Source organism: Adiantum capillus-veneris, chromosome 25 (genome assembly GCF_014529385.1).
Source record: "Adiantum capillus-veneris isolate H3 chromosome 25, ASM1452938v2, whole genome shotgun sequence".
Taxonomy (NCBI): Eukaryota; Viridiplantae; Streptophyta; class Polypodiopsida; order Polypodiales; family Pteridaceae; genus Adiantum; species Adiantum capillus-veneris.
In genome coordinates this window covers 116,577,958-116,592,981 of record NC_140955.1, presented here as the reverse complement: position 1 = coordinate 116,592,981, position 15,024 = coordinate 116,577,958, and positions in this window count along the sequence as shown.

Below are 15,024 nucleotides of genomic sequence, written 5' to 3'. Positions count from 1 at the left end.
AAATATAACAAGAGCACGGAAAAGGGCTATAGAGCTGGAGGCTCGGGACTTTCAGTTAATTGGGAACCAACTCTATAAACGAGGAAAGGACAATCAAATTAGAATCTATGCAAGTGAAAGTGAATACCTGCTGATTTTAGAACATGCACATAGCTGAATAAGTGGAGGCCATTTTTCAGGTGATAAGACGGTAAAAATTGTCTTAACCGCAGGAATATGGTGGCCTACATTGCATATGGATGCTGAAGAGTTTGTAAAGCGTTGTGATACATGTCAGTGCACCAAGGTGCCAATAAAGAGAGATGAGATGTCGCTACGGCCAATGATGGGAGCAAGGGCATTTGCAAAGTGGGGCATTGATTTTGTGGGGCCTATTTCACTCCCTGCATATCGCACCCATACCCAATATATCATTGTGGCTACGGACTATCTCACAAAATGGGCGGAAGCCAAGGCAACACAAAAAGCAGATGCACGGACCATTGCACAATTTTTGTATGAGAATGTTTTTGTACGATACGGTTTACCAATAGAAATTGTTAGTGATCATGGAACACATTTTCTTAATAAAGTCATTGAATATCTGCTAGAGGAATTCATGGTCATACCTAGGAAATCTGCTCCATACCATCCACAGGCAAATGGACAAGCTGAGGCCACAATAAACACTATGCACGGTTCTCACTAAAATTGTATCAGAGACAAGAACAGATTGGGATCAGCAGCTATTCTCTATGGGCATACAGGATAGCTTACAAAACATCGATAGGAACGACACCTTACAACATGGTGTTTGGCCTAAATGCTATATCACCCATAGAGTTTTTAATTCCAACTCTACGAGTAGCGAAACGCTTAGAATGGATAGGGCATGAGCTCTTGTCAAGAATAGATGATCTTGAAAAGCTAGATGAACTCCGCTTGAGGTCTGTAGCTTCGATCTATGCTAAAAAGAAAGGCAAAAGGAGTTTTTTGACAAGCATGTGCGCACAAAAGAGTTCAAAACTGGTGATTATGTACTTGTTTATACTTTGAAGGAACATGCCAAGAAACTTAAAAAGCGATGGATGGGACCCTTTGTGATTAGTGACCTATCACAAAGCGGAGCTGTCAAGCTTGCTACATTAGCAGGTGAAGAAATGCCAAATTGGATTAGTGGGTGGCGATTGAAGAAATATCATTTACCACTAAAAGAGGATATGCTTCAACAAATCCATCAAGGAAAACAACGAATGAAGGAGAAGCAGAGGGTATGAGAAGAAGCTCAAGAAGAAGCACAAGAATGCATTGCAAAAAGAAGACTTCTGCGACAACAACAACAATGTGGAGCACCATTGCGAATCAATGCCATCTGACTAACGAAGTTTGATGACGACACAATGGAGCCAATAATTGCAATCAAAGTGGGTAGCAATCAAGTTGAATCGACGGCATTGCTTGATTCTGGAGCTCAAGCAAATTTAATCTCTTACGGATTATACAAACAACTCAAGCCCACAAGTCAACTTCATCCTACTACACAAGTGCTGGAAAGTAGTACCTCACACTCGTTGAAAACATTGGGCTGGACTATATTGCATGTACAAGTACATCAATATATTTACCCACACAAATTTTATGTAGTCGAGGATGAAAGCACACAACACCCAATGTTGTTGGGACAACCTTGGCAAAAACAATACAATGTGTAGATAGATTGGAATGCGAATGCAGTCAAAATTCAGCATGCACAAGAACAACAGGTAATAGCCTTTGCTCAGCAACCTTGGAATAATCAGATGCGAGCAATTCAATTAGTGGATAAAAAGCCGAAAGGATGGGTGCCACTAAAGGACAAAATGATACCCAAAGCTAACAAACAAGGAACTGCCAACCATGTTCAGTATAGGTATGCAAAGTCATCGACCGCAGTGAACAGATCAGAGTTACCAACAAGAGAAAAACAAATATGGGTGCGGAAGGATAGAAATGACATGGCAGACAAAAAACAATACAACGGAAGAATTCAACCGAAGCAGATAGTTCAGCCATAAACCAAGGGAATAAAAAAGATATAGATCCCAAAGAAAATGCTCAGCAATAACTCAAATGTGACTCGCATTTGGATACCGAAACAAAATCAAAAGGAACTCCCTTCAGTACAAGCAACATCGGCAGGCAGACAACTGCATTTGCAATCAACAAATCGACTTATGTGGATGCCAATAAGCAACAAAACAGTGGAAACCAAGGAAGTATCAAGATACACAACAAGCTACCAATGGAAAGCAAAAGAGATAAGGTCAATGGCCAACTTCGCCAAGCCAATTCTCTCCAAAGAGACAAATACGGCCATATCAACAGTAGCGGCAAAGCAAGCGACTTTTGCAAGAAATACAATCAAACAAAGAGCAGTAGAGTTACAACTGTTACTTGCAAAGAAAACAGGAAACCTCGACGGAGAATGCCAATAAGCATCTTGCTTATACCCTTCTCTTGCACAGCATTAATTTTTCCATGCATTGACAGAGTATGCATAAAGTAGGGCCACATTACAAGGCCAAGCATTAGCACAGATTTTTCAACCTATGCACGGCACATACTCTGAGGCGATACCTTGTCGTCCGGGAGGCCTCCGGCTAGGGGGGCGGAGGCATTCTCAAATGCGGACCCAATAGCAGAAAGAGCAAAAAAGGGCATGATTTTTAACTATTTTTAAGGGTTGTTTTTTGATTGAAAAATTTTCTGGACTAACCCAAGTACATATGCCCTTATTTAGCATGAATCTACAGGTATATGGAGCCAAACACCAAATCAAGCCCCTAGGTGTGTGTATATAAGTAGAAATAGCCATTTTTCGAGCAAAATATTGGTAAAACGGAGAAACTTGGCCATAAAAATTTCGTGAGAGTGTATATATTGTTTTACGGTGGTATTTTTGATTTATTATGATTTTTGGGGATTTTTTGGGTTAAATTTGCTATTTTCTTTTTAATTTTGCTAATTTTTGGCAAAAAAACTTCAAAAATACAAAAAGTAGGTGAAAAACGGTTGTAATGAAAAAAAAAATATGGGGATGATCACTGACTATAGGACAACCTATGGTACAACGGGGGTGCAATTATGAGACTGGAGCGAAAAGCGTGTTTTGGCCAGATTTTGACCGAAATGCCAAATTTCTGGTAAACAGAGCAAATGAAGTCCAAATCAAGAAATTTTTGAGCCTAAACCGCATCTCGCAAGAAGTTGGGAGCACATGTCAAATTTCATGAAAAGTGGTTCGGAGACCTCCATTATAAGAAAATTTCACCTCATTTTTAGCTCATTTTCACTATTGACCTTTGACAGAGAGCTTATGCCACCTATAGCGAGCGGAACTTCCAGCAACTTCTACGAGGCGCATGACTATCCGACGGGCTTCAAACATGAGAGGTAGGCTCACCACCTTGAGCTTTTCGCGCATGTTTGTCGTTTTGTCGCGAAAACTAGCGTAGGGTTCACACACAAAGCGGGAAATAGAGACCTACAAGTAGAAGTGGCCACCTAACGGCTAACCCAAAAGCAACGCGACTTCATCGGCAGCTTACCCTAGCATAGGAGACCAGTCTTGGATGTCCAAAGGCAGTAGAAAACCATCGGAAAAAACCCTAATTCCTAGAATCTCGCAAGAGGCCACCAAATGGGAAATCGGCGGAAAGGAGCCCAAATGCTACCAATGTCATGGGTAGGAGCATCTCGACATGCTCGACAAGTATATGTAGCCCACATGCCCAAAAGGTGACCCGAAGCGGAACTAAACTTCAGAAACGGCATCAGAAACACAAAGCGTCAAATTGCTCTCGCGGCCAAACCGCATGTCCATTTGCCACCAAACTTCACGAGCGGCTTTCCTAGACCATCAACAACCAAGTCCTATGGTGGTAGACCACCACAACTCATTGAAGACATGTAAACGCAACCACGGGTGCTTCTAGAGTGACAAATTGCCAAATGGAGCTCCGGTGAAGCCAAAGTCGACAAAAACCATACGGCAAGGATCCCCAAGGGATCAGGAAGCTATGGAGACCAACATCAAGAAATTTCATCGCCGAAAAGCACTCCAAAAGTCAGAAAACGGCTCGGAGGCTTTGAAATCCACACAGGGAGTTATTTTCTATCCATTTGACTTTTTTGTTGAAATTAGGCTTAAAAGGGACTCAGGGAAACTAAGGGCAGGCACTAGTGATAGTTTCCATGAAAAAATCATCAGAGACATCCTACGCGTATGATGTCTCAAGGCAATTCTGGGCACAAAACCCAACATTTTTCATCACACACATTTTTTGAATAGCCTTTACATGCTAGCCACCAAGTTTCATCACATTTGGACCAAAATTGACCTCATATGCATGAGAAAACGCAAAGTTAGGGCATAGAGGCAATAATGGGCCATAGACCTACCAAAACTTATCCAAATCACATGAAACTTGCACAACACATTCATGAGCACATAGACAACCAATCTGTGTGGTCATTTGCAAAAATTGATGAAGTAGACATCCTACGCGTAGGATGTCTATTTGACATTTTTGGCCTACAAGGGGTATTTTTACATTCCAGATCTTTTCTTATCATCTTCAAGAGCTCATATACAAAGTTTGAAGCCATTCTAATCATTCTTGACCCCCAACACCTTCAAGATACACTTTTTGAGCCCAAAAACACTACACAGGGTCTTACCAACATCAATTCTTGTCCAAATCAAAATCCAAGAGCATGGCCATGTTCCACATGCCAAGGACTATCCGCAGAACAAATCCCAAGCCATTTTGATGAAATAGACATCCTACACGTAGGATGTCTCCAACATGTTTTTGAACTTCTTTGCAAAGAATGACATCATGGGAGCCATTACCATGGTGCAAGGAGCCCATATATCAATTTTCAACCCATTTGGATGTCATTTACTACCTGTTATGGACATTCTACCCAATTTGTGACCTAAAAGCCTGAATCTGCCCAAAAATCCACTTTTTGATGCCCAAATCCAAGTCCAATCACATAGCCATGTTGTACAGGCCAAGGACCACCAGCATGTCAAGTCTTACCAAAATCTGATGACAAAGACATTCTACGCGTAGGATGTCTAGATGAAATTTTTTGGCCAGAATTGCACTGTGAGCACATGCACAGTTGCACAAGTTCCTTTTAAGTTTTATTTTCAATTTTCAAGTCATTTGGATAGTTAAAACTCAGTTTCTCAGCTGATATGGAAAGAACGCTAACTTCGGACTACTGAGTGCAACAGGATCTATGGCAGCCACAAAGTCACTGGCAAAGAAGAAGAGGATGACCATAAAGGATTATTTGGAAGAAGTAGAGCCCTTCGTCATACCAGAAGGAACTCTAAAGCCAACCAGCACATGGATCCAAGAAGATCTGCTAGAGTCAAATGATCTAAATATTTACCAAGGCGTGTTCAAAGACACCGAAAGAAATGTGATAGACCTACCAATGCTACCGCGGGAACTCAATGATTTTGTCAAAAGCAAGATGGCAAAGTATCTGGAGAAGATTGATCTCCACAATTATTTTGAAGCTGTGCCGGCAGGAATCGACATAAAAAGAGTATGGGAATTTGTGACGACAATCACGGAAGACGGAGTGGCCCGAGTTACAGATCTGCAAGGCAAGCCAGGCACGGAGATTCTAATCACAGAGAGGGTGGTGGCAGTTGCAGTAGATCTCTCCACAAAGGGGATAGTGTAACCAAAAGGAGAGACAAAGTAAAGGTGTACACAGAATAGAAAGCCAACTACACCTTTGAAGACATTGCCAATCCCAAAGTGGCAATCATGAGTCAGTTGTACAATCAGTATTTCCATATGTGTACAAAGCGGCCACAAAAGTACAGAATACCGCCTGCAACAATTGCCACAACATTCACTTGGGCAATGCAGAAAATCAAGCCGAAGGTAATCAATTATGCAGCTTATTTACATGATAATTTGATGAAGATGGGCAACAAGAACCCCACATACATCATGTCGGGTGAGCTAATCACGAAGGTGATTTATGGAGCATTGCACGCCAAGGGGAGATGGCCTGACCCTCCATCACAGAACGACTGGCTGAGGCTCAAGGAAGATAAGGAAGACGAACAGCCCAAAGCACCAAGGGTGGAAACCCATTTGAAACGTCGGCTAGAAACCGTGCAAGAAGAGAAGCCAGAGCTGAAGAAGGGAAAGAAGGAATCTGCCCAAGTGCCAGTAAAAGAGACGAAATCACAGAAAGCGGCACGGCTAGAGCGGCTGATGGAAAGCTTCAGGGCAGAAAGAGCCCTCAAAGGAGATTTAGACGAGCTATGGAAGCCGTCTCTATAAGCAATGTCGAGATCATCCTGAAGGGTGCACAGAGACAGATTCGACGATTATATTAAGAATTTTGAGATTCTGGATGCCACAGCGGAAAATATCCCACATGTACCATTTACAAAAGAGGAAGTGGAGCCAGTTCGACGGCAACTGCTAAAGGAGCAAGAAGGCCAAGAGAGAGAAAGGAAGACAAAGGCGGACAGAGATTTCAAGAAAAAACCGACAACTCCACCGTCCAGCCCTGAGTCCAGCCCTCCACAAGAAGAGAAAGAGGAGCAAGAAAAACCAGAAGACCAAGAAGAGTCAAAGCAAGAACAAAGCCAAGAGCAAGAACCAAAGGAAGAGGCTAAGCCTAAAAGTGAGCATCCAAAGACAAATGAAGCAAGATATAACACATTTCTAGACCTACTGGCTATCGGATATACAAAAGAAGAGGCTGCCACAGTCGCATTCGACTTGGCAAGCACGGGGCCCAAAGAGCAAATGCAGAGCCTGAGGTTAGTGGAGCTTAAAGAAATGGCCACTGATACAGTGGACATGCACGCACCCACCAATGATTGGGATGTGGTGATGACAAAGCTAACCGGGCTAGAGCACAGTCAATGGCCTCATAAAGTGAAATGGCAACTCTTAAAGCCACTGAAGTGCAGATAAAGCTTGAAGTTGACACTTTACAAAAACAAAGCCAAAGGCAGATAGAGAGAGACAAAGCTGCAAGCCAGTCTGGCAAAGGCATTACAAAGATGCCAGGAAATGAAAAGAGAAAATCAGGCAGCAACTCAAAGACTGCAAGGAGCCAAAGAGGAGTATGGACAACTCAGCAAGTCATTGACAGATGCAAAGAGGGAAAGGGATAACCTAACCTACAACTTGTTGAGGAGTCCAAGGAAGTTGAGGCCATGCGAAATGCCAAAGAGAAGGCAGAAATAGAGCAGGAGGCCAGCCAGGATGAGGTCCTTCAGCTCAAGGACCAGCTTAAATTTGAAGATCAAACCATCCAGCGGCTACGGGTATCTCATGCCAGAGTCAGAGCTACTAGCTCGACTCACACCACTACAGAGAGCCAGATCTATGAAGAACAGATGAAAGAGCTCCAGAAAGAGTTGACCTTAGAGAAGAAGCAAAGGTTGATGATGGCAGAAGGGTCGGTGGTTATGCAAACACACATGGAACAAGAGCAGAAAGCAATGCAAGATGAGCTAGAAAATATCAAGAGAAAGAGCGAGGAGGCGGAGAAGATAAACGCCGAGTTGAACGACCTCCTCGTAAACATGGGAGAAGAAGATGAAGCAGAGAAACAGACACTCCAAAAGCAGATAGAAGAGCTGAAAGGATAGGAGGTAGAAGAGAAAGCAGGCACAGGGCCAGTAGCCATGGAAGGCATAGAGCTAGAGAATGTGACAGATCCCTCCGCCATTACTCCCAGTCAATTCAAGGAACCCTTTCCTTGAGATGATTTAGCTACAAGAAAACCTTGCCCTGCTGATACCAATTGTTAGAAAATATGACGTAGCTAAGTAGATAATTGAGTATATTACTTAACGGAGAGAGATAATTTTCACACATAAGAGATTATAGAGTAGAGAGAGAGAGAGAGTACACATGATATGCGTGGTTCACCCAATGTGGGCTACATCCACGGGAAAGCAGCTACTTAATGGCTTTAATACTTCAAACAAGAAGTAGGTTACAAAGGGATTATACCCTTAATTGAACTCCTACCTTGCTTTCCTCTCACCACCTCACACCCACCTTGTTGCATCAACTTCACACTCTGAAATGTGTGTAAAAATGGCCTCCTTTTATAGGCCAAAAGGGCAGCCCTCTCTCATGAGAGGCAGCCATGTGTAGCCGCCCTTGTGTAGATAAGTCCAAATCAGACCCTACAATTTGCCCATGTGTGGCCACCCTTGAGAAGACAAGTCCTCCTTTGAAATTGGCCATTGGCCACTGGCCATTGACTTCCGACCAACCGGCCAACCGATTGGTCATTTTTCAACCACCTTCTGGCCACCGTCCCACCATAATACGCTGGCCGTGAAAATTTTGGTTTCCAGCAAGTGATTTAGGTTTCCGGCGAGTGATTTTTTTTCACGCATGATGGATTCTCCTCATAATGGGGGTCTTACAAATGTTCGTTTTTACCACAAAAAATTACAAGGGGTAAATCAGGCTCCACACTTAACACTTGAAACAACAATTATCTTTTCAATAACGCTCTAGCTCTTCAAAAGAGAGTTTATTTTTGCCTTTATAAACTCCCTTCTCCTTATCTTTGTTGTTGTTGGCATTGCCTTTGGGAGACTTTTGGACATTGTTCTTCCCCTTAGGCTCGTTACGGTCCTTGTTTCACGTGGACTTAAGATTTCTCTTAGCCCCTTGTTGGAAGTTGATTCTTGAAGCCACCATAGTATGGTGTATGACCAAAGATATGGTGCGTGGCCTTTGGGAGTTAACATACTCCACCATATCCTCGGTTAAGCCCGCACAAAATTGTTGTTTTTGCTCTCCAAACTTAATCTTTTTGAAGACAGTGTCTTTGAGGTGTAAATCCCAAAACTTGTCTACATATTTGTGAATAGATTCATAGGGAGAGAGCTTCAAGATTCGCCATTCGGTAAGTACTTTTTCTTTGACATCGCTAGCCAAAAATTGCTTCATGATGGAAGCTCTTAAGGCTTTCCATGTTTGTGGAGCTTCACCGTTTGCTTGTAGGCTAGACCACCATTGCTTGGAAGACTTTCGAAAATGCATAGCTACATGACGTAGCTTAGAGGACTCCGTGAAGCCCTCATCTCCAAACACGGCATTGAATTGCTAGATAAAGGCCAAGACTTTGTTTGTAGCACCAAAAGTTCCATTGTAGGGAAGGAAAGAGACGTTCTTTCCTCCCTCTTTGAACTTTCTGAGCTTGTATGACCTCTTCCAAGCGGCATAGGATTTACTATGGCCTCTTCTTTTAGGTGGTTCAAGAGCTGCACAATCACTTTCTTCAGAAAGAGGAAGAGTATGAGGAGGATGGAGAAGAGGGTGACCTCTTTCTCACCTTTTTCTTCCCTTGTTCCTCCTTGTATGCACCATCACTTTCTTCAAAAGAGGAAGACAATGAAGAAGATGGAGAAGAGGGTGACCTCTTTCTCACATTTTTCTTCTCTTGTCTTCTCGCATCCCTCTTTGAATTATGGTGTAGAGAAGTATGTGATGGTCTTCTCCGTTTAGGGGTGTTGGAGAGCATTTTTCCCACCGTCTTCGTGGAGCCATATTCGCTGAGGTAGCAGGAGACTCACTTCTTTCTCGTTCTTTTGGTGGGGGCTCTACAATTGAAACTTGGGTTCTCCTTTGAGAGGGAGATGCATCATCAAGTAGTAAATTTTTGAGCCCTTCGTATGGATCCTCCTCTTCTTCCCCTATTGGAGAGAGCTCTTTTGGAAGTCTCACAAGGAGCTTTCCTAGGTACTCTCTCATCTTGGTGGGGAGTTTGGAGAATACCATGGGTGTGCAATTGCTGTAGCACTTCACCTTGGAGGGATGGGTTGCCTAGGGCTTGTTGAAGCCTAGAAATAAGATAGTTCACAAGCATAGGGGCATCATTAGTTGCTCTTTCATTTCCAAAATCAAAGCTATCAACATTCATTTCAATCTCTTTTCCCTTGTCAGCCATACTAGCAAATTTGAGGTGTAAACTTTTACTTGTACTTTGGCACTTCAAGCCCTAGTTGCTACTCCTCTTTACCTTCAAAGATAATCACTCAAGCATCTATACCCATGGATCGAATATTATTAATTGCAAGGTATAGAAGAGAGGGTTCAACAGAGCCAAGACATCACGGTTCCTGTCAAGCTTCTAATAGCTCAATAATGGCTAAGCCATAGGCAAGCCCCATAGGACTCCATTATTAAGACCATAGCTCTCGACGGTGTCCCCGTTAACCGCATAAAGCAGGCGTGCTTCAAGGATGAAAAATCCCTATTCTAATTACTCTTTTGCTATTAAATAACACCAACCATTTGTAGAAATCTTGAGGACCTCTCTTCTTGAGCAAGAAAAGAGAAACCAGTAGCTCTAATACCAATGTAACATTTAATGCACTAGTAACTTGTGTGTAGCGGAAATTGATAACATAGTGAGCTTCATTAAGAATAAGTTCCTAATGAGCATAGAGAGAGTACTTAATTTGAGAAAGCAACATAGCAATTTACACCTAGAAAATTTGACATTGACAATACTTGAAAAGAGAGAGAAATAGAACAATTGACAACAATTGAGGACTGGATTTACATGGAGTCAGTTCCCCTCCGTAAAGGCTTTGTATTATAGCTTCTCCCATCAAAGGAGACTTTTGTACAATACAATTCTTTTGTTCCTTGACAAAACTCATTGATGCAATGAAGATAGAAGCCTCATGCACCAAATTATGCTTGTAAAACACACCTAATGTCTGTAGCCTCAGTCCCAAGACCTCACACACCTTCAAAAATGGTGAGAGCTAGCAAGGAATGAGTATAGATTGAGAGGAAGAAGGTGTGGTGTATCTTACAAGAAATAAGTATTCTCCTCACATAATAACTCTAATAGCATAGCTTAGCTTAGTAATTAGCATGCTAGAGGAGATGAGCATGCCATTGAATCTTGGCTCTTGGTTGGATTTGCATTCCATAGCCAAGAGTTGTTGGTGTATGTCTCTACTTCTCAATGTTTGAAGAAGGAGATGGATTTCTTCTTGCACACATGAGTAGTGTGTGTGTGGCAATGGGTAAGAGTAAAATGCAGCCTTCTCCCTCATCTTGGTCGACCCCCCTTCCTATTTGCTCATGCTGGCCTCCCATTGGCTCCTATAAAGCTTAGCCAATCACAAATTAGAAGCATAGTTGATAGCCTTTTGACAAGTGCCCCCCTTTCCCCTTTTGTGAGAGCTTTAGGTAATAATTCAATTAAACTCTCATTGGACCTCTTAGTCTTTTGGCCAATAGGAATCATGCAAGTCATTGGGCTGTTGAATGCTCATTGGACCCCTTGGTAGACTGTCCAATAGTCTTCTAGGGAGCTTAATTTCTATTCCTTCTTTTATCAAGAATTTTTAAATTGATTAGACTAACTTTACTCTAGCATAATTCTCATTGGTCCATCTCTATGGCTATCCAATAGGATTTGAGGGGTGATTGGGGGCAACTGGCCTAGGAGCCTGACATGTGTCCAATATTCCCTTTGTGTAAAGGGGGAGCCTTGGAGTGTGTGTGTGTGTTTCTCTCTCATCCCCTACTAAAAATGCTCGCCCCCTCCTTCCTAGGGATGTGGAAAGACGTTTTAGTCTTCCCATGACCATCCAATTTTCCCCTTGCTTTGGCCATTGGATAAATGAGTTAATTTTTGTAACCTTAGCCTATGGAAGTCTTAATGGAGCTGAACCTTAGGTCTTTTAAGCCCCATTGAAGCACATTTCTCTTTTGCAGACTGTCCCCCTTTGGATTGCTATTTTCCCTCCTTTGGATCCCTAGGGAATAGAGATCGATCTGACAGCCTTACCAATATTTTAGCTTTTACTCCCCTGGTACTTCCCCATATTAAATGATCATTTTAACATGAGAAAATCATTTGGGAGTATTAGATATTAGCTTTTATGACACTATTCTTGCATGTTTCAGTACTTTTAGAAAGTCTAAAACCTCGTTGAGAATTTAGACACCTCTTAGTTGTAATAACTCATTTAACATATTCAAGTGAGTTATAAATTGATTCTACACCCTATTGTATTCATCCAGTTCCGGGTTCAAGCAGTTGCAAAGGGACAACAACGTGGAAGGTCAAGATGTTTTTCTTGGTTTTGTTGAACCTCCTACTACGCCATGTCTCGGTGAAATGGACAGCTGGCCGGATTGAGGGATGCCACTGTGGAAAACATTAGTGTTTAGGTTTCTGCCAATGCCTTACAGTGTCAGTGTTGCCAAAAAGTGCACCAATAATGATGTTGCAAGCTTGTTGGGTGGATTTTGGTATGTGGAGAATGACATGCTCAAGATTGAGAAGTTCAATGGCAAAAACTACCAACATTGGAAGATGCAGATTGAAGACTATCTCTACTAGAAGGACCTCTATTTCCACTAGATGGTCTTGCAAAAAAACCCGCAATGATGGCAAATGAAACATGGATTGTCCTTGATCAAAAGGCACTGGGAACAATCTAGTTAAGCTTGGCGTCAGTGGTGGCCTTCAATGTTTTGGAGATGAATACCACGGAGGACTTGATGAAGTCACTTGACGACTTCTACGAGAAACTATCGGCATCCAATAAGGTATTTCTAATGAAGCGCTTGTCCAACCTAAAGATGGCAGAGAATGGTTCAGTTGCAGAACACCTAAATGAATTTAACACCAACATAAGTCAACTTCGATCAATGAAAATAAATTTCGATGATGAAATGCGAGCTCTCCTTATACTATCTTCTCTACCGGATAGTTGGGACAGCCTTGTGATGGTTGTAAGTAACTCTATCTCTGGCACAAATACTCTTAAGTTTGATGATGTTGTGGGTGTTATCTTAAGCGAGGAAATGCAAAGGAGAAGCACAGGAGAATCATCAAGTGCTACACTATTATTGGAAACAAGAGAAAGGCCTAAGGAGAGGTGCAAAAACCAAAAGGGTCGTGATCGTTCAAGACGGAGCAAGTCACGTACAAAGTCAATTCTTGAATGTTGGAACTACGGCAAGAAGGGCCATGCCAAGAAGGATTGCTGGTCCAAGAAGAAGAAGGAGTCGGAGTCTCGAGACAACAAGCCAACATCGGAGGCCAATGTGGTAGGTAAAGTAGAGAAAGAGGCTCTAATTCTCTCATTAGACAGTGTGTCTAATTCCTACATGGTAGATTCTGGGGCTTCATTCCATGCGACACCACACAAGCAACATTTCCAAGATTACACCAAAGGTAATTTTGGGTATGTATACTTAGGAGATGATGAAGCTTGTGAAATTGGAAAGCTATAGTTTATTTCAAAACTGCTAACAAAAATGAATGGAAGCTTAAAGATGTTAGGCATGTTCCTTCTCTTCGCAAAAATTTGATCTCTACAGGACAATTGGATGATAAAGGTCACAACATTGCATTGGGAAACAAACAGTGGAAGATCTCAAAGGGATCTTTGGTGGTTGCCAAAGGAGAAAGGGTTGGTACACTTTACTTGTGTATTGTTATCACGCAACCTTCAGCTTGTGCAACAACTACAGAAGTCAACAGTGGGGTGTGGCACTACCGGCTTGGACATATGAGTTCCAAAGGAATGCAGATCCTTCAAACAAAGAAGCTTCTACCAAGTTTAAAGAAGTATACTTAGAGTTCTGTGAAGATTGTGTTTATGGTAAACAAAAGAGGGTAAAACTTCAAAAATCAGAAAATGAAAGAAAAAATAAAAAACTTGAGTTGGTTCATTTTGATGTTTGGGGTCTTGCAAGTACACCATTACTTGGTGGCTCATTGTATTATGTAACATTCATAAACAATGCGACTAGGAAAACATGGGTTTATGTAATGAAGAATAAATCTGATGTGTTTTCCATATTTCAAAGGTGGAAAGCCTTTGTCGAGAATGAAATAGGTACTAAGGTTAAATGCCTCAGATCAGACAATGGAGGCGAATATTGTAGTCAAGCTTTTGAAAGCTTTTGTGCTAGCAATGGAATTTGGTGGCAAAAGACAACCCCAAGGACAACTCAAGAAAATGGGATTTCAGAAAGGATGAATAGGACAATCATGGAGCGAGCACGAAGCATACGGCTACATGTAGGCCTACCGCTTGAGCTTTGGGTGAAAGCTGTAAGTACGTCTGTGTGCTTAATCAACCGGTCACCCTCAACGACATTGGATGGGGGAGTTCCAGAAGAGGCATGGATAGGTAAACTGGTGAACTATTCATTTCTCAAAGTGTTTGGGTGTGAGGCTTTCATGCACATAGATAGAAGCCTAAGATCAAAGCTAGATGCAAAGTCCAAAAAGTGTTTCTTCATTGGCTATGGAGAAGGAGACTTTGGGTATCACCTATGGAATCGTGAAGATGTTAAAATCTTTAGCAGTAGGGATGTATTTTTTAACAAACAAAATATGTACAAAGATTACTTGGAAAGAAAACAAACAAAAGAAACAGGTGATGAGTACATGGAGCTTGAGGAAGGTGAAGACTCAAGGACTGCAAACGGTGACACTGGTTTGCAGATTAAAAAAGAGCTTGTATGGTTTAAAGCAATCATCAAGGCAATGGTACTTGCAGTTTGATTGATGTGGATGTTGGATCATGGATTCACAAGATGCAACTCGGATCACTGCATCTACACGAAGAATTTGGGAGATGGGAAGTTCATCATCCTAATGTTGTATGTTGATGACATGTTGATTGCAAGTGCTAACATGCAGGACATCAAAGACCTAAAAGAGGATCTTTCTAAATCTTTTTCAATGAAAGATGTAGGTGATGCAAAGAGGATTCTTGGTATGAAGATATCAAGGGAAAGGAGGAAGAAGACAATAAAGCTATCTCAAAAGGATTATATCAAGAAGGTACTAGAAATGTTTGCAATGCAAAATGCAAAAATGATTTCTATACCTTTGGCTAGTCACTTTAAACTAACCAAGGATATGTGTCCAAAGACACAAGAGGAGATAGCCTATATGTTTAGAGTTCCATATGCTGCAGTTGTAGGTTCT